This window comes from Lissotriton helveticus, chromosome 2_1 (genome assembly GCF_964261635.1).
Source record: "Lissotriton helveticus chromosome 2_1, aLisHel1.1, whole genome shotgun sequence".
Classification (NCBI taxonomy): Eukaryota; Metazoa; Chordata; class Amphibia; order Caudata; family Salamandridae; genus Lissotriton; species Lissotriton helveticus.
Window position 1 is genome coordinate 332,851,197 of NC_136059.1, and position 25,746 is coordinate 332,876,942.

General features: G+C 41.3%; 1 protein-coding gene across 2 annotated transcripts in view; it reads right to left on the reverse strand.

Moving 5' to 3' along the window:
* Positions 1–25,746, reverse strand: part of C1QTNF3 (C1q and TNF related 3) — a 762,159-nt gene that overhangs the window by 443,512 nt on the left and 292,901 nt on the right. The gene's annotated exons all lie outside the window — the stretch shown is intronic.

Sequence of the window (25,746 nt, forward strand, 5' to 3'; positions counted from 1 at the left end):
AGCAGTTGCAAGATGAGGCAAATGATGAGGAGAAAAACACATGGTTAAAAGCAGGATGCAGACAGAGAGAAGAAGATGAGGTTTGGGTTTACAAAGATGACAGACCAGTAATGCCAGATAGTATGATTTCTGACATGGCACACATGTACCATGGTCCAGGACATATTGGCAGAGATTCAATGATTAGATTATTCAGACAAATATGGTATAATCCAAAATTCAGAATAATTGCAGAGTCCCTTTGTCAAAGGTGTCTTACCTGTCAACAGATCAATCCAAGCAGAAAAACTGTTGTAAGCATGGGAACCATAGGACGGGAGGGTGGTCCATTTACCAGAATACAGCTTGACTTCATTGACATGCCACCTCACAACAAACTCATATATGTCTTGGTGATAATCTGTTTGTTTTCAAGATGGCTAGAAGCATTCCTAACACGCCGCAATGATTCAATTACTGTTGCAAAATTGCTTTTGAGAGGAATCATACCAAGGTATGGTTTTCGAGTGACGATTGAGAGAGATCGTGGCACACATTTTGAAAACAGATTGCTAAAATTGATTTGTGAAGCACTGGATATAAAGCAAACATTACATTGTACTTACAGGCCAGAAGCATCAGGTGTTGTTGAGCAAGTGAATGGTACAATAAAAAACAGAATAGCAAAGATGTGCTTAGCAACAGGAATGAAGTGGACAGATGCACTTCCACTTGTTTTGATGTTTTTGAGAAGCATTCCAGATAGAAAAACAGGTTTGAGGCCTCATGAAATACTAATGGGCAGGGTTATGAGGCAAGAATTTGTTCCAGTTGATAAGCTGTTGAGCATTAACAATAGCATCATTGTGGATTACTGCAAAAATCTATCTGATGTGGTGACTTCTGTGTTCCATCAGGTGGAAACTGAAGTAATTACAAAAGAGAAACAACAAGCTCATGATCTGTTACCAGGAGACTGGGTAAGGACAAAAGTACATCGAAGAAGAAATTGCCTAGTACCAAGGTGGCAGAAGGCAAGACAGGTGATATTAGTTACAACAAATGCAGTAAAGTGTAGGGGGATTGAAGAGATGGATTCATGCTAGCCACACCATACGTGTGCCAGCATCTGAGAAACCTGACGAAGGTGAAACAACAGCTGATTCAGATTCAGAAGAAGAACCTGAAAGAAATCAAGATCCTGAAGATCGACAAGAAAGTCGACAGCTGGAAAATTCAAATGTGAATGAAGCATTGAATGAAGAAAATAAAGAAATTGTGATACAAGATTCTGAAGAAAATGAAAATGATGAAGATCTGCTAGATCAAGAAGCAGAAAAAGAAACTGAACAAGTAGTGATTCAAGATCAAGAGAGTATTGAAAAGCAGATTGGAAGCTCTGGAAGAAGGAACGAAAATTCTGAAACTGGAGAATTGGAAGTAATTGAGGAAGAAGAAGAAGAAGAAATTTCAAGTTCCAGCTATAAGGATATTGTTCCTAACAGAGTGAAACTGCCGAGTAAAGAAGTACCTGAATCTAAAGAAGAATCTGATACAATAAAACTGATTTTAATGAATCCGCTGATAACACAGAAAGTGCAACAGATGATAGTGGAGATGAATCAAAAGTGAAAAGATCAACTAAAGGAGCTTGGAGAGTGGAGTATAATTTAGAGGAACCGAAAAGGAAATTAACAAGAAAAGGAGATAATTGGCCAAATGAAATCGAAGGCCTAAAATTTAAATTAGTGAATAAAGCAAAAGAGCAGGTGAATGAGATCACAAGTCAAAAGGAAGAAGACTCAAATAAGAAAACACAAGCAGGAAAGAAAATAGAAGTGATAAACAGCAGAGCAAAAAGAGTAATAAAGCCAAATCAGAAGTACAAATCACCTGAGTGGACCTATATTATAATTCCACCAGTAGTAGAAGTAAATAGTAGTCAAGGAAATTTAGATGATGCAAGTGATAATGATTGATTTTGTTCATTAGGTGACACAAGGTTGAAGAAATTGTGTTAGGTGACACAAGGTTGAAGAAATTGTGTTAGCTGGAAAACACATTGATGTATGACATAAGGTCAAAGAAAAGCTGTTAGAAAATAAAGTTATCTGGTAAAACGTAAAAAAAAACAGAGGAGAGTATATTTAGTAATTTTTCATTTTTCATTTTTTTTAAGGCTCTTGTTTGAAAAGTAAAGATGCCTTCTACTAATAATAATTCGAGATGCTCAATTTTCAAAAGATGTTGCAAATTGACTTCAATATGTGTAATCTTGATAATTTTAGTTTGGTTAATTTTAGCTGTCATTTTTCCTTTAGGAATAGATAAAGAGATGTATAAAACTAACATGACTAGTAAAGTTGTGGTTAATCATTATAAAGTTGATAAGACTGATACAATTATTGTACATAAACCAGAGATTCATCAAGATAGATCTGTGGGAGATTTTTCTAGTAATACCTTTTCAAGACTTTTATCTGAATATTTTTAGGTGATGGATGCAAAAGACTGCTACATTTGTGTGAAGTTACCTACTTCTGTGTCTGAAGGTGTTACGTATAATATGCTTCCTCTTACTTATGGCATAACATGTAGTGTAATAGCTAGTTTGTTTTATCAAACTGGACGTTTGGAATATTATTATTCTGATTTTGATGAGATTTTTGCAAATTTAAAAGTTGAAGATATCTTGAATAAAGTGAAATATGCTAAACAGATGAGGGAATTTTTCCTAGTGACTAGTGAACTCACTTATGAGTACGCTTTTAGAAATAATTTAACATGTAAATTGAGAACAGAAGAGAAAGACGTTCTTAAATATGGTGGAAGAGAGAAGGGCAATTTACAAGCGAAATGAGATGATGAAACATATTAAGTCTAAATGTTGGCAGATGGAAGGTGAAAAGCTTAATGGTAGAAATGAAAATGTTGCAATTCACATAGATAAACCTGTTAGTGGAAAATTTTGTATAAGAAGAGATAATACTTTGTTTGATAATTATTTTGTAGGTGCAAGTCAATGTGAAGACACTTATCGTATTATAGGGGGTTGGGGATTTAAAGGAGGCAAAGATCCAATTTTTCCTGGAATTTATTTTGTTTGTGGGAATAAGGCTTATTACAATCTCCCAGACCATTGGTATGGGACATGTTATGTAGGTTTAGTTTTTCCAAAGAATTTTCATGTACATAGAAATGCAAAGGGTTCATTTGAAATTGGCAATCACCTGAATAGATTCAGAAGGGAAAGCTTTTCAGAAATAATAGGAGCATTAATACCTATGGTAGGAATAACCCTGAATGCAAACAAAATTAGAAAAATGTCTACAATTGTTGATAGATTGTCAACAGATACTGCAAGTTGATTTCAATTAGTGAATACAGATCTTGTAACTATGAGAACTATGGTGATGCAAAATCGTCTTGCTCTTGACATTTTGCTGGCAAAAGAGGGTGGAGTCTGTGGAATTTTGCATGTTCAACATTGTTGTACTTACATACCTGACAAAAGTCAGAATATAGAAATGTATATAAAAAATATTACTGAATTACATAATGAAGTTGAACCTTTAGAAGACGAAAGTTTTTCAAAACATTTAAGTAAAAGATTTGCAGCAATTAAATACTGGTTTCAAGAGATTGGTAATTCAATTATAGGTAAAATAGTTCTTCCTTTAATAGTCATAGCTATAGAGATACTTTTGTAAAAAAATAGTTGCATGATACACAAGAGAAGAAAACATGTAATAGAAAAGAAAAGAATTTGCAAACTAAGAAAAGAAAAAGAAAAAGAAATAGAATTAGAAGAGATTTGGAGAACTCAATATGAAAAATGCAGAAAAACAGATGAAAAACAGATGAATCTAAAGTTTAGAAATACTAATATTAAGAAAGTCCAAAACATGTTCAAGGGTTGAAAATTTATAAATTGTGGGTATTATTTGGTGATTTAGAAATCACCAGATGAGGGAGTTGATGAAGCAAGGTGAAGAACAAGATTTTGTTCAAACGTGTGAAGTTAATCTCCCATAACAGTAATTAAATTAAATTAATAAGCTTGTGGTGAAATTACTAATCAACTTAATTTAAGAATACATTCATCAATACACGCGGGATAAACTAATGTGCTTTATGTTGCAAACGCAAAGAAAAAATAATAAACTAGCCTTGTCTATTGTCTTTGTCAGTATTAAATGCGGCGGTTTAACTAATGACATGTGCTTATTTTGTGTGCTTGTGTTATGTCTTTTCTGTGACGAAAGCTCATGGAGTTCGTGCAGTTCCTAAAGGAAAAGTAATTATAATGCTGCCTGATTGTGCTTTTTGCTAGGTAACATAATTAACAGGATTAATTAGTAAAGGGGGTGGGTAACAGAATGGGTCTCAATTCTTTAATTAATTGATGTATTGTGTTTGTTTAATAATAGTTTCCAAAGTAAGGCCTAAAGGTGGTTCAGAAAACATGGCTGACAGAGCTGCAGATGCAAAAGCTTGTCCAGAGTGAAGTCTTTGCACATGAGTAGCTGTCAAGATTTTTACTGCACTGTCATCATTAATTGAAAAAGCAGTTCTTTGGTTGAGTTGAACGTGCTCATGGAGAAAAGGCCCAAGGACAGAAACTTAAAGTGTCTGCCAAGGCTAGGAAATAAATGTTCGAAACTAGAGGAAAAGTTACTTTCTTGAGAAAGCTGAAAGATGTGGAAGTGAAAGACAATAGGGCTTATGTGAAGCCTCGACTTGGTCAAGAATCGGAGATGACCTAATGCATTTTATTATGGACTGACACAGGACAGCCAATGAAAAGCTCGGATTTGTTTACAAGAATGTAAAATGTAGAAAGTTTAGCTAGAAAGAAAGGTATAAAACCTGACACTGTGAGCAGGAAAAAAGGCTCTTACTTTCCGATTCCTGAATGACGTGACATGCTGTTGGACCTTTGGCGCACTTAAGGACTGCAGACTTTAAATTATTTTTCCTTTCTAGGTGAAGTGAGAAATAGATAGGGAAATAGATTTAGGGAATGGAAACTGTTATTCTGCTAATAATTCGTGTTTCTGAGTTTGCTTTGAAACTGTCAGTTTATTAATTCATTTCCTTATTAAAATGCTGCTTTCTTAATTGCTTATAACATAAAGATTCTAAAACGTAAATTAGATTTGAAAAGACAAGCTGGTCTTGTTTATTCATGGTGTAGTTTCCATCAGTTGATCCAATCGCCTCAGTGGTCTGATTAATAAATAATAAATGTTTAAAGCCATGGTGAAAATAGATAAACTGCAGTTGTATATAATAATAATATGTGAGTAGTTTTAGTTAATCACACCACCTGATTCAGTTGCTCAAAAATTGTCTCATTGGTATTATGGGCCTTTATATGTGTTTCATGATTAATGGTGAGTATTGAGGTGATAGGTAGTGTTTTTGAGACAGTTTTTCAAACAGAGCGCTGGATCACATGCATCAGTGGTTGCCAGTAGTTAGGAAAGCTTCCCAAATTCCAAAATGGCCACTGACGTTATATACACAGTTTCTGGAGGCAGTAGGGCACAGGGCATGGTTCAGGTTTCCAGCATGGCAGAAGAGAAAAGCTTGACTCACCGCAATAAACACAAAAGGCAATCAGCCTGGTCACGCTTTTTTTATTTTTTTATTTAACAAAGTTTTATTGAGCATACAGTAGTCATACAGTATGTCGGTATCCACATTTGGTTGCAATACAACAGTAGTATGCTCTGTATCGTTCAACCTAGAAGAAAAAAAAAATCATACAAACATTGCAAAGATCATGTCACATCGTGTCATTCGAATATACTCGTATGCAAATAAAAACAATAGCAGGATTTTCCAATGTTCTCCCCTGATGGGACAAACCCGCTCTAGTGTTACATTGCTACCGCACTACTTATGATAAGCGGACCCTCGCGCATCAAAATGTAGTGCGTTGAGCATCATCAGTCCGATTCCAGTTCAGTCTGAGACAGTAGATATTCTCTCAGAGGAGCCCATATGTCCCTGGGACGAGAGGACCGTGGCAATTCTTCAGCGTAGGTCTCCAGCTGGTCCCGCAATTGGCCTGGACACACTTGGACTGGTAACAAACTCCTGCCTAGGTGCTGAGTCATCAACTGCATGCACAGCCAGTACTGCTGTACGGCATTTTGGTGCACCACAACAATGAATTTTGAACAGAGAAGAAAGACGGTCCCCCGATGAAGACTGGGATACTAACAGCCAACTCGTTGCCGCTGACAGGACGAATTCAAGGTAATGAAGGTAAGCTTTATTTACAACAGTCAGCCAACTCGATCGACAACAACTGATTGTCCATGAACTCCACACCCTCAATGTATCATGCAAGGAACCATAGAATCCCGCACCCTCAATGTTCCATGCATGGTACCAACCCTACACTCTCATGGACATGAACTTACATTTTGCTACTTTAGTTTTGATCCCAAGATAGTCCATATATACTATGTACGTATTTAATAAATGATCAGGACAAAGAGTTGTTGTTGGTATCAACTTGAAGAAACAAAGGTATGCAGTACCTATGAAAAGGGACAGGGGAAGCGGAGGAAGAGGGATGACGTGGCTCTAGGTATAAACATCGGAGCTGTGGTGCGATGTGCAGCAGTGAGGTGTGCGGTGCCCTCGGGTCACAATGCAGGCAGCGGCTCGGTGGTGGTCGTCCAGCAGCATCGGTGAGACTAGGTCAGCGCTGCAAAGATATGTGGCGCCTGTCGCGGTGCTGGCACATCACGGTGCAAGAAGCGGCGTCATCTTTGCTGAAGCGCTGTCATCAGTAGGCCAATGTTGCTGTGTGGGATAAAGGAGGTGCGTCTTGTAACTTACAAATGGTGCCCTCGAACCACGGCACAAGCAGCGGCATTGATGTCAGTGTGGAGCGTCATCGCTCGGATACCAGGATGGCGGTGTGAAGCAAGGCTGTGTGAAGTGACCCACAGTTCACCATGCAAGCAACAGCTCAGTGGTGATTTCAGACAGCATTGTTGGTGAGCCCAGAGTTGTGGTGTGAAGTGCGGTGGTGCCCACTGTGGTGCCTTTGGGACACAGAGCTGGCAGCGGCGGCATTGAAGGCATTAGGTTACGTTTTCTTCTGTTGCAGCGCGAAAACAGTGCTGATAGCAGACAAAGTTGAAGTCTTTGCTGTTACAGACTTCTTGAACAGGGGGCAAGCTCTTGGAGAAACTCACACAAAGAAGTTTCAGAAAATTCAGGCCAGTCCATTCACTGCCCAAGACAGAAGCAGACACTACAGGCCAACACAGTAAAGCACACAACAAAGTGGTAGTTCCTCCTTACAGCTACTCCAACTTTTGGCGGTTTTCTTGGTCCAAAAGAGTTCTAAAGTTCTGGGGTCTGAGCCCCCATATTTATACCACATTTACCTTTGTTCTCTTGTGGCAGAGAGTAACTGTGCTCAGTCTAAACCAGGTCTGTCCTCTCTGGTCCAGTGTCCTGGCAGGAGGTGGAGACAGCATTGTCCAAGGCAGACTAGGCCTATTCAGGTGCAAGAACATTTCCTCCTGCTACTCTAAAAGCAGCTCATGTCTATTCAGCTCAGCCCTGACTCATCCAGAAGATGCAGGACACACCTCAACCCCCCACACCCCATGGCTATCTGAAGAGAATGCACATCCCCAGCCCCATTCACTCCAAAGCCATACAGTCAATCCACAACCCAGCAGAGTCACATAGGATGGTTAAGCAAGAAAAAGACCCAACATAAAAATCATCTTTACTAAAAGATGCATTTTTAAATTCTGAGTTCAGGCATACTAAACTCAATTTCTCTATCTTGTTCCAATGGGAACTTATACTAGTAAGATGCTACAAAATATCTCCCATTCTATCCTATGTGACAGATAGCCTTTCAATAGTGAAAAGCGAAATACACTGTACTTCAATATCAGGGCATGTCACACACCATTACATGTCCTACCTTTCACATACACTGCACCCTGCCTATGGGGGTACCTTCGTCCTACCTGAGGGGTGCCTTGCATGTAAGAAAGGCGAAGATTTGGGGTTTGGCAAGTGGGGGCACTTGCCAGGTCAACATGGTAGTCACAACTGCACGCAGACACTGCAATGGCAGGTCTGAGATACCTTTACAGGGCTACTTCTCTGTGGCACAATCAATGCTGCAGGCCCAGTAGTAGCATTTGATTTAAAGGCCCTGGCAATCTCACTGCACTTTACTAGGGACTTACCAGTAAACCAAACATGCCAATCATGGAAACACCAATCCATAACATAATTTACAGTAGGAGCACTTGCACTTTAACGCTGATCAGCAGTGGGAAAGTGCATAGAGACACTAATCCATTGAAAACAGGAGGGCAGAAAGCAAAAAGACAGGGGAAGCATGCCAGGTCTAAAACACTCTCTTCACACCTCCATCCCATCTCACAGTAAATCTCTCATGCTCTGACAATCTTTGAACAGGTATTAACTTTATGTTGCAAGTTGTTTTGTTTCGCTCCCCTACCTTAGTATTTATTAGGACAGGACCTTATCCTATAGCATTCGAACAGGCTAACGTTTAGAACAGCCTCCCTCATGGTGATCGGACAATGATGTACCTGCTTTGTCTTAACTCTAAATGCACTAACTAATTGCACAATGTTTATTACTAAAATGCAAATAATAATAATTAAAAAGGAATCAAGGGCATTCTGTCATGTCTCTGCAGAAGAGGAAATATTCACTGAGGCTAAGTAGGGTCCAGAATACATCTTGGTTGCAGTTTTCTTTTGCCTGCTGAAAGATAATTGTGAATCAAAGAAGACCTCAAGATATCTGACCAAACATGCCCAAGGGCAAAACACAAGTTAGCAGAAGTATCTTTGCGCATTGCTTTGGAAAAAAGAAACCCATGTTTATTAAGCAACAGCATGTAATCAACAAATTATGGAACAAATAAAGCTAACATGCACACCATTTAAAGTTTTTATGAACTGAGGGCCTTTTTTACGAGAAAGTGACTCAGCGCAGTGCTGCAAGCCATTTTGCTACGCCGCACTGACTCACTTTCAAAGAACAGGGATACGTCATATCTAGAAAGATGTGCTCTCCCCTGCACTGGCATACAATTGGCTGCCTTTCACCAATGCAGGTACCCTTGCACCATGGTGCAAGGGTGTCTGAGTTGCAGGGATGATTGCTTTTGTGCAGGAAGGGACATCTTCCTGCACAAAAATATTCAGGAGAGGTGTTTTCCTCTTTCTATCTGTGCTGCAGAATGTAGCACGCATAGAAAGAGGAAAAATTAGTAGAAATTAAAACATTCCTCCTCGTTGTGCCACTCGTTCCCACGTTTATGAAAGGTTGTAAATCTGGGAATGTGGCAGAATCAATGGGTGTTGCATGGGAAAATCCAGAGAAACACCAATGGAACTCCCCTTTCACACAAAGTGCTGAGTGAAAAGGGGCCGTATTTTCAAGGGCATGAAAAGCCACGCAGGGTGGCTTTACACGTCCTTGTGAATATGGGCAGCAAAATGTGCTGGTGGTGCATAACAAAAAGTGACACACCAGCAGTGCAAGGGGCTTGTAAATATACCCCTGAGTTTTTAAAAAAATCAGAACTCAGGAAAACTACAATTATTAATAAGAATCCCTTTTTCAACTTTAAATGCTTTGAACAGAAAATAACAATCAGAAAACAATATATTTTCCTGTCTATATTTATTTTTAAATATGGAGAGAAAATATGAAAATAGGGTTTCTTTCTCACCACTGACAATCATGCATGCTACATCAATACCTACACAGACTGGTAGGGGAGTTAAAAATATTTCCTAATGAAGCTTAAATAAATAAAGGGGTACAAATGTTCACAATGCAAATGATTTGAGCTGTCTGTATTACACTGTAAATGGCTAAAACTTATTGAACATTCAAACATGAGTAAATATTTCTTGGTAAAATAAATGTCGGAATATATCCATTACAGCTTCATTTTGTACACTGAGCACAAAATTAATATACATACAGATAAAATTAGCTTAAATTTTATATGGGGAAAAACAGATGGAAATGGCAAAGAGAGAAATACCATAAAACCGGGAGCCCCAATTATTAACTACTTATTGTGTGAATTGTATTCTGTATCCTTGCACAAGAATTCTCTGTATATGTTTTGTAGGTTTTAAATAATGCATGTGCCCCAAATTATATGATAAATTACTAACCATCACAAAGGCCACCCACCTAACATCAAATGTAACCTCACATACAACATTTCTTGTACTCACAATCACTAGTAAAAGCCCACCCACATCTAATCAGACAACCACAAGGCATGTTCATAAATTCATGTTTTAGCATATATGGTGGTGAGTGTTGTAACTATAATACAGGGTGTGTTACCCTATGTTGTTGGTTGCTTGGATTGTTTGAATGTTACTATTTAGATGCACAATAATGGGTGTGTTGGCATATGGTGGTGGGTGTAGATTTATGATCTTGGATGTGTTGGTGTTTGAAGCTGGTTGATAGACATATGAATTTGGGTAAGTCGGAGTATGATGGTAGATGTGTATATGTATGATGGATGGTGCCATCCTGTATAAGGTAGGTGTGTTAGCTCATGAAGTTTGATGTGAAGACATGTGATGAATGTGTAGAAGTCTTATGTTGCTGAAGTCAGCGCATGGTTGTGGATGTGTGTGGACATAGCATGGCGGATGTAATCAGATCTGCTTGAAATTTGATATGTCAATACTAAGGGCCCGATTTTGATCTCACTAGGAAAGCCTTCTGTGCGACTCGAATCCGGAGGGCTTTCCTAGCAAATTGCGCTCCGAGCGACCGATTCCGATGCACCCATATGGTGACAGACTCGGTTCACTAACACTACCAGTGAACTCAATTGGAGCCCATGTACTGAACATGTACACAGGCTCCCATTGCAATAAAGGGTGGGTAGGGAAAAGCGTGCACCCTGTGGTAGGCACCCCATAGTGCCCGTCACACTGTGCATGCATGGAAAGGGGGCACTCATGGGCACCTCCCTGTGACCGATTCGGAGGGCTGTGATTGAAGTCCGATTCCCACAGCCGTTTCATCCTGGCAAAAGCAAGTTCATACAGCTGACCAAATCGTGCATCATACTCGCCCCTACAGAAACCGGCTCCATTGTGCAGCACGAATCAGCTGCGAACGAGTAAGACTGACAGGATCGGGTTCGGAAACGATTCGGTCGGCACGGACGAGATCTTCGCATCATACTTGGTTGTCCGGCACAAGGGACAGTTTGGTCTGAATCATAGGCTCCGAATCATATTTGCTCGTTCCGGAACCTGTCTGGGGGCCTTCTGAACTAGATCGGAATCGGCCCTAAGATGCAGGATGAAGAAAGTGCTAAATGCTGCCCACATCTGTCAAACAGAACCAAAGTTACGAGTGTTAGAAAGTGGTGGGGACCTACCTCTACTAATAAGGCCACAAACACAATAAAAGGTTTAGTCAAGGTCTCAGTAAATTATTCCCTTGCTCAAACCTTGGTAGTTGACAATAAGCAGGTAGGCTTAATTTAGGAGACAGGTGTTTAAAGAATTTAAGAACACCAATACAGTAATTAAGTAAAGCACAATACATGATTACAATTCAACACAATTTTATAAAAATAAGGTTATATTTTTATGTAAAAATAGACACCAAAACTAAAAAAATCCAATGTAGGGAACTGGAGATATGAATTTTCGAAGAATAAACACTTTCCAGTGCTTAAAAACCAATAGCACCAACTTAGGACATTTGGTCACGCTTGATAGGAACAAAGTCAAAGTTTGAGGCTGACTGCAATGGAGCCCTGTTCGGATAAAATAAGCGGGAGGTTTCGGTCAACATTTTACCTTCGCAAAATTTTTCAAGGAGCTTTTCCTCTTGACATTGAGGGAGGCTCCTCTTCAGGCTGGATCCACATCATTGTTGTCGGCCTGGCTTAGCACAAGATCTCACTCAAGTCCTAGAAGTCTTCAGCTCTGGAACTTGTAGTGGGACAAACTTGAAATTTAGGCTGAATCATGGTTAACTCCTTACAGCTACTCCAACTTTTGGCGGTTTTCTTGGTCCAAAAGAGTTCTAAAGTTCTGGGGTCTGAGCCCCCATATTTATACCACATTTACCTTTGTTCTCTTGTGGCAGAGAGTAACTGTGCTCAGTCTAAACCAGGTCTGTCCTCTCTGGTCCAGTGTCCTGGCAGGAGGTGGAGACAGCATTGTCCAAGGCAGACTAGGCCTATTCAGGTGCAAGAACATTTCCTCCTGCTACTCTAAAAGCAGCTCATGTCTATTCAGCTCAGCCCTGACTCATCCAGAAGATGCAGGACACACCTCAACCCCCCACACCCCATGGCTATCTGAAGAGAATGCACATCCCCAGCCCCATTCACTCCAAAGCCATACAGTCAATCCACAACCCAGCAGAGTCACATAGGATGGTTAAGCAAGAAAAAGACCCAACATAAAAATCATCTTTACTAAAAGATGCATTTTTAAATTCTGAGTTCAGGCATACTAAACTCAATTTCTCTATCTTGTTCCAATGGGAACTTATACTAGTAAGATGCTACAAAATATCTCCCATTCTATCCTATGTGACAGATAGCCTTTCAATAGTGAAAAGCGAAATACACTGTACTTCAATATCAGGGCATGTCACACACCATTACATGTCCTACCTTTCACATACACTGCACCCTGCCTATGGGGGTACCTTCGTCCTACCTGAGGGGTGCCTTGCATGTAAGAAAGGCGAAGATTTGGGGTTTGGCAAGTGGGGGCACTTGCCAGGTCAACATGGTAGTCACAACTGCACGCAGACACTGCAATGGCAGGTCTGAGATACCTTTACAGGGCTACTTCTCTGTGGCACAATCAATGCTGCAGGCCCAGTAGTAGCATTTGATTTAAAGGCCCTGGCAATCTCACTGCACTTTACTAGGGACTTACCAGTAAACCAAACATGCCAATCATGGAAACACCAATCCATAACATAATTTACAGTAGGAGCACTTGCACTTTAACGCTGATCAGCAGTGGGAAAGTGCATAGAGACACTAATCCATTGAAAACAGGAGGGCAGAAAGCAAAAAGACAGGGGAAGCATGCCAGGTCTAAAACACTCTCTTCACACCTCCATCCCATCTCACAGTAAATCTCTCATGCTCTGACAATCTTTGAACAGGTATTAACTTTATGTTCCAAGTTGTTTTGTTTCGCTCCCCTACCTTAGTATTTATTAGGACAGGACCTTATCCTATAGCATTCGAACAGGCTAACGTTTAGAACAGCCTCCCTCATGGTGATCGGACAATGATGTACCTGCTTTGTCTTAACTCTAAATGCACTAACTAATTGCACAATGTTTATTACTAAAATGCAAATAATAATAATTAAAAAGGAATCAAGGGCATTCTGTCATGTCTCTGCAGAAGAGGAAATATTCACTGAGGCTAAGTAGGGTCCAGAATACATCTTGGTTGCAGTTTTCTTTTGCCTGCTGAAAGATAATTGTGAATCAAAGAAGACCTCAAGATATCTGACCAAACATGCCCAAGGGCAAAACACAAGTTAGCAGAAGTATCTTTGCGCATTGCTTTGGAAAAAAGAAACCCATGTTTATTAAGCAACAGCATGTAATCAACAAATTATGGAACAAATAAAGCTAACATGCACACCATTTAAAGTTTTTATGAACTGAGGGCCTTTTTTACGAGAAAGTGACTCAGCGCAGTGCTGCAAGCCATTTTGCTACGCCGCACTGACTCACTTTCAAAGAACAGGGATACGTCATATCTAGAAAGATGTGCTCTCCCCTGCACTGGCATACAATTGGCTGCCTTTCGCCAATGCAGGTACCCTTGCACCATGGTGCAAGGGTGTCTGAGTTGCAGGGATGATTGCTTTTGTGCAGCAAGGGACATCTTCCTGCACAAAAATATTCAGGAGAGGTGTTTTCCTCTTTCTATCTGTGCTGCAGAATGTAGCACGCATAGAAAGAGGAAAAATTAGTAGAAATTAAAACATTCCTCCTCGTTGTGCCACTCGTTCCCACGTTTATGAAAGGTTGTAAATCTGGGAATGTGGCAGAATCAATGGGTGTTGCATGGGAAAATCCAGAGAAACACCAATGGAACTCCCCTTTCACACAAAGTGCTGAGTGAAAAGGGGCCGTATTTTCAAGGGCATGAAAAGCCACGCAGGGTGGCTTTACACGTCCTTGTGAATATGGGCAGCAAAATGTGCTGGTGGTGCATAACAAAAAGTGACACACCAGCAGTGCAAGGGGCTTGTAAATATACCCCTGAGTTTTTAAAAAAATCAGAACTCAGGAAAACTACAATTATTAATAAGAATCCCTTTTTCAACTTTAAATGCTTTGAACAGAAAATAACAATCAGAAAACAATATATTTTCCTGTCTATATTTATTTTTAAATATGGAGAGAAAATATGAAAATAGGGTTTCTTTCTCACCACTGACAATCATGCATGCTACATCAATACCTACACAGACTGGTAGGGGAGTTAAAAATATTTCCTAATGAAGCTTAAATAAATAAAGGGGTACAAATGTTCACAATGCAAATGATTTGAGCTGTCTGTATTACACTGTAAATGGCTAAAACTTATTGAACATTCAAACATGAGTAAATATTTCTTGGTAAAATAAATGTCGGAATATATCCATTACAGCTTCATTTTGTACACTGAGCACAAAATTAATATACATACAGATAAAATTAGCTTAAATTTTATATGGGGAAAAACAGATGGAAATGGCAAAGAGAGAAATACCATAAAACCGGGAGCCCCAATTATTAACTACTTATTGTGTGAATTGTATTCTGTATCCTTGCACAAGAATTCTCTGTATATGTTTTGTAGGTTTTAAATAATGCATGTGCCCCAAATTATATGATAAATTACTAACCATCACAAAGGCCACCCACCTAACATCAAATGTAACCTCACATACAACATTTCTTGTACTCACAATCACTAGTAAAAGCCCACCCACATCTAATCAGACAACCACAAGGCATGTTCATAAATTCATGTTTTAGCATATATGGTGGTGAGTGTTGTAACTATAATACAGGGTGTGTTACCCTATGTTGTTGGTTGCTTGGATTGTTTGAATGTTACTATTTAGATGCACAATAATGGGTGTGTTGGCATATGGTGGTGGGTGTAGATTTATGATCTTGGATGTGTTGGTGTTTGAAGCTGGTTGATAGACATATGAATTTGGGTAAGTCGGAGTATGATGGTAGATGTGTATATGTATGATGGATGGTGCCATCCTGTATAAGGTAGGTGTGTTAGCTCATGAAGTTTGATGTGAAGACATGTGATGAATGTGTAGAAGTCTTATGTTGCTGAAGTCAGCGCATGGTTGTGGATGTGTGTGGACATAGCATGGCGGATGTAATCAGATCTGCTTGAAATTTGATATGTCAATACTAAGGGCCCGATTTTGATCTCACTAGGAAAGCCTTCTGTGCGACTCGAATCCGGAGGGCTTTCCTAGCAAATTGCGCTCCGAGCGACCGATTCCGATGCACCCATATGGTGACAGACTCGGTTCACTAACACCACCAGTGAACTCAATTGGAGCCCATGTACTGAACATGTACACAGGCTCCCATTGCAATAAAGGGTGGGTAGGGAAAAGCGTGCACCCTGTGGTAGGCACCCCATAGTGCCCGTCACACTGTGCATGCATGGAAAGGGGGCACTCATGGGCACCTCCCTGTGACCGATTCGGAGGGCTGTGATTGAAGTCCGATTCCCACAGCCGTTTCATCCTGGCAAAAGCAAGTTCATACAGCTGACCAAATCGTGCATCATACTCGCCCCTACAGAAACCGGCTCCATTGTGCAGCACGAATCAGCTGCGAACGAGTAAGACTGACAGGATCGGGTTCGGAAACGATTCGGTCGGCACGGACGAGATCTTCGCATCATACTTGGTTGTCCGGCACAAGGGACAGTTTGGTCTGAATCATAGGCTCCGAATCATATTTGCTCGTTCCGGAACCTGTCTGGGGGCCTTCTGAACTAGATCGGAATCGGCCCTAAGATGCAGGATGAAGAAAGTGCTAAATGCTGCCCACATCTGTCAAACAGAACCAAAGTTACGAGTGTTAGAAAGTGGTGGGGACCTACCTCTACTAATAAGGCCACAAACACAATAAAAGGTTTAGTCAAGGTCTCAGTAAATTATTCCCTTGCTCAAACCTTGGTAGTTGACAATAAGCAGGTAGGCTTAATTTAGGAGACAGGTGTTTAAAGAATTTAAGAACACCAATACAGTAATTAAGTAAAGCACAATACATGATTACAATTCAACACAATTTTATAAAAATAAGGTTATATTTTTATGTAAAAATAGACACCAAAACTAAAAAAATCCAATGTAGGGAACTGGAGATATGAATTTTCGAAGAATAAACACTTTCCAGTGCTTAAAAACCAATAGCACCAACTTAGGACATTTGGTCACGCTTGATAGGAACAAAGTCAAAGTTTGAGGCTGACTGCAATGGAGCCCTGTTCGGATAAAATAAGCGGGAGGTTTCGGTCAACATTTTACCTTCGCAAAATTTTTCAAGGAGCTTTTCCTCTTGACATTGAGGGAGGCTCCTCTTCAGGCTGGATCCACATCATTGTTGTCGGCCTGGCTTAGCACAAGATCTCACTCAAGTCCTAGAAGTCTTCAGCTCTGGAACTTGTAGTGGGACAAACTTGAAATTTAGGCTGAATCATGGTTAACGTCCCCAGCTTGACTCTCAACGTCAGTTTAATCACCCTATGGAGCTATTTTTAAAGTTGCTCCAAACTTCTGGAACTTCTTCCTGAAGTTCCTCTTCCAGGTTCAAAGTGTACAAAGCACAAATGGAAGGGTTTAAAAGCTCTGATATGGTCCTTGGAAGTTTGGGACTACAATTCCTACAGTACACCTGACCAAATCCTTTAAAGTCCACTGGATGTACTGCAGGCTGGGGACTTCTTGGTGGAGATGATGCAGGTGGGCTCTGTTAACGTGTAGCTTGCAGGGAGTCCACATCCTTAATCATTGTGAAGCCAGGCAAAGTCATTAGGGCTGGAGTACCAGATTGTGCAGCAGGTGCAGTCCTTCAGAGTGCAGTCCTTCCGGTAGAGATCTGAGTTTCCGCAGAGCAGTCCTTCTCCTCTTTGTTGGTTCAGGATGCAGTTATGAGTTGATTGACAACTCTTCCATATTTATGCTGTATACCTGTGTGTCAAGCTGGGGGGGGGGAGTTCTCCTGACCAATGGGATGCAGTGTGCCACCCAGGTGTAGAACCACCTCCTCCAACGTGTGGCATATTCTTGTTTCAGACAGCACTATTCTTCCAAAATCCAAAATGGAGAAAATATCTCCCGAAGAGTTAGATGTGGCTAAGCCACCCTACCAGTGTGGGTAAGATTCCCTAACACTCCCCTTCCAGCCCCTTCACTAATCTAATTACAGGGGCTCCTTTGTGGCTTGGGGTGTAGGATGTTGAGGTGAGCCTGTGTGTCCCAAAGTGTAATTCTCCATTTGAAGACCAGTTTGGCCACTACACACTCATCCTGCCTTCTGCTTCTGCAGTGTCAGATCTCCTCCCACAGGAAATCCTTTGCCTCTCTAGCACACCACTTTACAACTCATTAAGAGAGCTTGGCTCAGCCTGGAAATGGCTGGCCAATCGGGAGAGGGCAGCTGAAAGGCTGTATTTTGGTTTACATAAAAGAAAGGTCTATAACTTATTTTCTGCAATAGTTAATATAAATCAAACAGTGGCAACTTGTTGGATTTATCATAACTATCATTTTAAGTCCTTAAATGAAATTCCTAGCTCGCTCCTTTCAATATTTGTACTTAAATCAAATATCCTCATGTTAACCTAAGGAGCTAGTTTTCTACAATAGGGAAAATGGAATTGGCAGTTTTTCACACACTAGGGCTTATAAAACATATGTTCTAATGTCCCTGCATCTATTTGCAAGGCACTCTACCCCTGGGGCACTTAGGTGAGAGGTTATTGGTGACGTATATGTAAATATATGATTGTTTGAGACTTTGCCTCTCTAGCACACCACTTTACAACTCATTAAGTCAGCTTGGCTCAGCCTGGAAGAGGCTGGCCAATCGGGAGAGGGCAGCTGAAAGGCTGTATTTCGGTTTACATAAAAGAAAGGTCTATAACTTATTTTCTGCAATAGTTAATATAAATCAAACAGTGGCAACTTGTTGGATTTATCATAACTATCATTTTAAGTCCTTAAATGAAATTCCTAGCTCGCTCCTTTCAATATTTGTACTTAAATCAAATATCCTCATGTTAACCTAAGGAGCTAGTTTTCTACAATAGGGAAAATTGAATAGGCAGTTTTTCACACACTAGGGCTTATAAAACATATGTTCTAATGTCCCTGCATCTATTTGCAAGGCACCCTACCCCTGGGGCACTAAGGTGAGAGGTTATTGGTGACGTATATGTAAATATATTATTGTTTAAGACTTTGGGAGTACCTTTAAATCCCAAGTCGAATTTGCATATACATTTAATGTAAAGGCAGCCCAAAAAGTACTGCTGTCTTTAACATGACAAATGCAAAAAGAGCAATTGATGAACAGAATGCAGAACAATGTCATACATTCACCCCAGTACAGAGATCTGGGCATAAATCCATAATTTTTTGCTCACCATGCAATTCCAGTTTGGACCAAGCCATATGCAAATCAGTCTTGACCCCGCGCTCAATAGGAACAGTCCAGCCCAAACTACTAGGCCAGGTCCTCCCTGGACTGGAACCAAGCATCCTAGGACCGGTTTCAGGCTTTCAGCCCTCATCAGCCATGATAGCTTGACTCCAGTTGCATGGGCAGCACGGGACCCATGTCTGGGCATACCCGTCCCACTTGGGGTGACAAATGCAAAAAGAATAATTGATGGACAGAATGCTAAAGAACGATGATGGATTCAACCCAGATCTGTGACTTGGGGTGAGTGTCTGAAAAGTTTCAGAACTCCGTCCATCATCCCCTTGTGTTTGCTTTGTTCACCCTAAGTTGGCAGGGTATGCCCAGACGTGGGTGCCTTGCTCACTTTGCCACTGGATTTAAGCTAGCCTGGCTGATGAAGAGTGTTACCCAGAAACGGTCCCAGGATGCTTGTTTCCAGTTCAGGGAAACCTAGCTTGGCAGTTCGGGCTGGACTGTCCCATGTGGCACAGGGTCAAGACTGATTTGCATAAAGCTAGGTCTGAACTGAGGTGGTGAAGTGAGCTTAAGAATGATGATGGATTTAACCCAGATCTGTGACTGGGGGTGAGTGCGCCCCGTCCATCATCTCCTTGTGTTTGCTTTGTTCACCCTAAATTGGCAGGGTATGCCCAGACGTAGGTCCATTGCTCACTTTACCACTGGATTTAAGCTAGCCTGGCTCATGAAGGGAGTTACCCAGAAACCGGTCCCAGGATGTTTGTTTCCGTTGCAGGGATGACCTGGCTTGGCAGTTCGGGCTGGACTGTTCCCATGAGGCACAGGGTCAAGACTGATTTGCATTTAGCTGGGTCCGAACTGAGGTGGCAAAGTGAGCTAAAGAATGATGATGGATTTAACCCAGATCTGTGACTGGGGGTGAGTGTCTGAAAAGTTTCAGTGCACCGTCCATCATCTCCTTGTGTTTGCCGTCTTTAACATGACAGCAGGCAACACAGTAGTGCACACTTAAGTGCATTAAGTCTACTGGGCCTCTAAACCTACATGCCCTATTATATACTAGGGACTTACAGCTGGGCCGTCAGTACAAATTATAATTAAACCGAATTACCATGCCCCTTATAATCAAAGCACTGGCCCTGGGTCTGGTAAACAGAGCCCAGGGCACAGTCAGAGTCAGTTACTACCAGTACAAAGCACAAGCATTTGCAATGCAATCGCTCTCGCCTCTGGGACCCTATATATTTAGCTATTCAGCACATTAACCTGGTGCTGAAACATCTACTGTTCTTTAACATGGAGGGAAAGTAAGCCCCAAACTGCGTGACACAGCAGGAATGGGAACACATGGAGAGAAATTTTGCCTTTCAGCGGGAAATGGTATAGTTCAAAGCTCTGTTTTTAATATAAAATCAGGGCCTTCGGTGGTCATATCACTGAAAATACAAGAGTTGAAAAAAATATTATTGGCTACAGGTGCTCGTGGAAACAATTTCTATGGACTGGAATCTAGAGAATGCTAAACTGATTCTGGCATTTTACTGACCTCTGCTGGTCGTTTTCTATCAAGAAAGTTAAATCGAGGCAGTTGCCAGAAAAATTAAAAAAGCAAAGTCCCTCAGCAGAAAGCAATTATGGTACTTTACAGACCTCGACTGGTCGTTTTCTATTAAGACAGTTAAATAGAGGCAGTTTGAACAGGAACAAAGCCCCTTAGTGGAAGCAGACAAGTCCTAGGGCTGATCTCCAGAGCCCACAAAGTACATTCACATATAAGGATATACTTAAGTATATACAAGAGATCTTGAATGCTCAACCTAGAAAATGGGGGTGATCAGGGCAAAAAGGATGACATTCTTAAAATGAGCAAAGCAAATAAATGTTTAGGTTGAGCATTCAAGACCTCTTGTATATACTTTAGTATATGCTTATATGAGTATGTACTTTGTGGGCTCTGGAAATCAGTCCTAGGACTTGTCTGCTTTCGCTTATGGACTTTTCTGTTCGACTGCCTCTATTTAACTTTCTTGATAGAAAACAACCAGTAGAGGTCAGTAAAATACCAGAATTGCTTTCTGCTTGTTCAACTGCCTCTATTTAACTGTCTTTATCAAAAACGACCAGTAAAGGTCAGTCAAATACCAGAATTGCTTTTTGCTGAGGGACTTTCTTTTTAAAAAATGTGTCTGGCTACTGCCTCTATTTAAATTTCTTGATAGAAAACGACCAGTAGAGATCAGTAAAATACAAGAATCACTTTAGCATTCTCTAAATTACAGTCCATAGAAATTGTCTTCCACAAGCTCCTGTATAAAATATATTTTTTTAAATCTTGTATTTTCAGTGAAATGACCACTAAAGGCCCTGATTTTATATTGAAAACAGAGCTTTGGACCATGCCATTTCCCCCTGAAAGGCAATATTTCTCTCATGTATTCCCATACCTTGGTGCTTACTTTCCCTTCATGCTAAAGAACAGTAGTTCTACAAACAGTAGATGTTTGAGCACCCAGACTTATGTGCTGCATAGCTAAATACATATAAGGTTCCAAAAGGAGACCAATTGCATTGCAAATGCTTGTTTTGATGGAAACTGAGATTACAACCATATTTCCAAAACCCGTTCTGTGCATAGGCAGCATGGGGTGAGCAAAAGACCTGCTCTATGGCTAGGTTCTGCTCCTTACTTGCTGAAGACAGCCATGCACAGCTGTACATGGCCTTTGGCTGTGCACAGTAGGAGTTAACTGCTGGGCTTGGTCTGTTCTGTAATCACCCTCTACCCAGAACTGACAATTGTCAACATAGCCCTCAGTGATGTTGTGTTTGTACATCCGCATAAACAATGAGAATCCAACTGTGAATAGAGTGTGTTCCCTACAATGGTGGGGAGCACACAGTGTTTGTAAAATACCCCTCACACACCAAAAGGACCCTTGGTATCATGTTTCATCATTGGGGTCTTCGCACCCCTCTAAGGGATGCGGTGTGCTACGATCTACGACTACGTGGGACCACTTACTTTTGTATCTATGTGTGGTGCATGTGAGGGAATTAAAAGGACCTGGCTCGTGGGGTAGACACAAAAAAGGTTTTACTGGGCCCCCGGGCTGGTACTGTTAAAAAGGTGAGATTGGAGGTGTTTATGCAGTACAATGTGCATTACCTCCTGTGTGCGTCAACATGTTTCGGAGTATGAACTCCTTCTTCAGGACGGGGTGCACAACTACCCCACGAGCCAGGTCCAATTTAATTATCACTCACTTGAAAACCCCACCACTCACGCACATTAGTATTTCAAACCCTCATATGCACCACACATAGATACAAAAATAAGTGCTCCCACATAGTCGTAGGTCGTAACACGCTGCATCCTGTAGAGGGGTGTGAAGACCCCAATGATGAAGCATGACACCAAGGGTCCTTTTGGTGTGTGAGGGGGATTTTACAAACACTGTGTGCTCCCCACCATTATAGGGAACACACTCTATTCAAAGTTGGATTCTCATTGTTTATGCGTATACGGTTAGGGAGAACAAATCCATACGATAACCCTCTCTCTCTCTCCCCCTTTTATTATTTTTTTGTGTTTGTACATCACCATCTTACCACTACTCTTTCAACTTTTGGTCTTGTAATATGAAGCTCTAGAACAACTGGCAAATATTGGCTCATGAGAAGTTGATGAACGTTTCCCTTTTTATCTGCAGGTACACCACACATGACCTTAAGCTCCTTTCTACTGTTTAGATTGGCCTGTTGTTTGCTGTTCTAGGCCGACAATTTGCAATCACAAAGAACTCAGATGAGCTTGAATCCTGCTTGACTCTACCCCTATACCTATTCAATACAGATACAAAAACAATGTGATGAAAATAAAAATATTTTTAGTAGTGTATTGGAGGTAACAAATTGAATTTATAACAACTTTAAATGGATGGCACTGCTGTCAATGTTGCACAATATAATTAACATGGTAGGTAGTATTTGGTGTATAAGTGAAGTACTATTATTTCCTGGTGTGAAGAAATGCTGAGATGATCAATATTACAAAGAGAATCCGGGCCAATATCACACCTGGATGCCTGTTGTTTTGGTCACCTATACGGGCATCAACACCCTTCTCCAAACAGGTTGGCTGTCTATGGTTTCTGTCTCAACCCACCATCCAGCACCACTCAGAAAAAAACTAATAGTGATTATAATAATGATGGTAATACTAGTAGAAGTAGTGGTAATAACGATATTACTACTACTACTACTACTACTACTACTACTACTACTACTACTACTACTACTACTACTACTAATGGCACGTTGACTCATCCTCTGCTGGTCATGCCCCCCTAAAAATGTGCTGCAGCGACGATTAGCATCCACCTAGATGTGCTATACCATGCCAATTGCGAAAAATTGGGAACCAGCACTCCATTTTGCCACCTGCCTACTACCACTGGTCCCAGGCTAGACTACAATTTATATGCTATGGCACTTGGACTTTAACTGCAAGATGTCTCTTCTTCAACTACATCTTTAAAAATAAAATGTGTCAGCATCCCGCTGTTAAATAAGTGTCTATTGCTGAAAAAATACATTCCATTCACAGAAGCATCTGAAATGCTCCGAGTTGCAACAGCAGTGGCAATTATTTTTAAAAAAGTAGGTTATTCGATATTTCATTACATTTTCATGAGGATGTTATGAAGAAACAGATCTGACACTTACATTCAAGGCTAGAAAATGTACCTCTAAGGAGAATGTGACCTTGTAGCAAGGTGTTAACTTCAGACTATTATGCTACGCATTCTCCTCTGAAATGAAAAGCATGTATCTATGCCCCGGGCAACCAATACTGAATTACAAACTCTAGATGGATTATAAAATGTATGAGCCTGCATTTAGCAAATGCTGGAGAAATAATGCAGTTCTGACAGGCTGTAATTTACCAGACACGGCACAGTGTGTGACTGCTGTACAGCATCCGTGCAGACTGACTCAGTTCCGTTTGTGTGTGTGAGGGAAGCGATCACTGATGCGGTTTGTGTTTTATACATGGTGGGCCTGATTTTGTTGGTGTATTCATGTGTGGAGTTGGGTGTTTGCCAGTTTGCGTGCGGTGTTAGCGTGTGCATCTAGCCTTAAAGTATGGTGTGCCCGTGTGTGTATGCATTCAGCGCATTTGTGTGTGTGTATGCATTCAGCGTATCTGTGTATGTGAATGAGTGTATGTATGTGTTAGTGTAGTGTGTGCGGGTCCAGGGTTGTAACACAGGCTCCTGCAGTCCCTAAAATGCAGTGGGTGTCACACTGAGTATAATTGTGCCCCATTTAAATCCATAGCTGGAGACAATTGGAAATAAGAATGTAACAAAGTAGAGGCAGATGTACTTATATTGCACGCAGCACAGCAACGAAAGTTTCTACGCTACGTTGCGTGAGAGGAAGAGAGCTGGAGAGTGCCAAATCTTCTAAGATATGGTGCTGGTGCTCTCTTCCTACGTGCTGGCACACAATTAGGCTGCCTAGTGCCATACATACATCTTTGCACCATATATATATATGGACGTGATATCTACCATGAGTTTGGGCTGGAAGGGTACCCTTCCAGTACAAAATACTATGCCCTGACATGTTTAAAAACTGCACAGTGCAGCACCCATGGAAAGCATGAAATTCTTGGAAAAAAGGGTTCCTCCAACGTATTTTTTGGCACAAGGCTCCTGTGTGCAAATGTTAGTAGAAAGGGTTTAGGCCAGAGCAAGGGAGGATCCATGCACGGTAATCACCCATTACTACGGAGGTTTTACTCCGCATACCATTACTTCGCAAGCATTACAACGCTCTTGGAAGGGGCATCCGCCCTCTTCGAGCTCACATCGGCTACAGCATGCAACTTTGTCCCACTGGAGATTTTATGTCGAAGTCAAGTGACAAATTCTAAATGTAGAAATCTTTTTCAAGACATCGCATTACAACGCATGCGATGTAACAATACGTAGCCTTTACTACGCAAGTTGTTACATCGCATGCGTTGTAAGAACGCATGCGTTGTAATGGCTTAACAAACAAGGTACTCTCTCGGGTTCTTTCAGTGGGACGCGTCTTCAGGCAGAACTCCTCCCAGGAAGCGACGCTGCAGGAAGGAAGGTGCGCGATGACAACTGCCTCATTATGGAGGCGTCGGAGTGAGCAGCGTCCCAGCAGTATCCTACAGGGCGAGGTGACAGGGAGCGGCGGATCAGTGATAGGGAAAGCGGACAATGTTGTAATGGAGGGAGGGGGCAAGAGGCACCAAGGAGTCCCGCTTAGGGTTTATCAGCTACGAGGAGGACGTCAAGAGAGGTAAGACAGGGGGCATTGTGCTAGGGTGTGGGTCATGCAGGGGGTAGTTTTTTTGTTTTTAGGGTAGTGTACTTGTGTTTGTGTAGTGTATAGTAGTGTATTTGGGTCTAAGGTTGTTTTGGGGGTCATGAAGGGTAGTGTTTAGGAGTAGGGACAGGGCTGGGGGTAGGGGCAGGGTCGTGTTGGGGGTAATGTGTTAGGGGTTAGGGTAATGTTGTGGTGTTAGTGTAGTGTAGGGTAGTGTTTTAGGGTTTAGGGTAGTGTTGGAGGCTGTGAAGGGTAGTGTTTGGGCGTAGGGACAGGACTGGGGGTAGGGGCAGGGTTGTGCTGGGTGTAGTGTGTTAGGGTTAGGAGTAGTGTTGTGGTGTTAGTGCAGTGTAGGGTAGTGTTTTAGGGTTTAGGATAGTGTTGGGGGTCTTGCAGGGTAGTGTTTTGATAAAACGAGGAATGATGCACAGTCATGTCTTGTAGGTAAAGGCAGTAGATGTATTCTTGAAGTTACATCACAGGTTCTAGGTTACAGGAAGATGTTCTGATCCATAAAAGTGCCCACCAGGAGCAGCCTCCTCGCTGCTCAGCCCTTCCACACCAACTGATTCTCTCTTCAATACAAACACATTGAACATTCTATATGACCTCATCATAGGCTGAGCA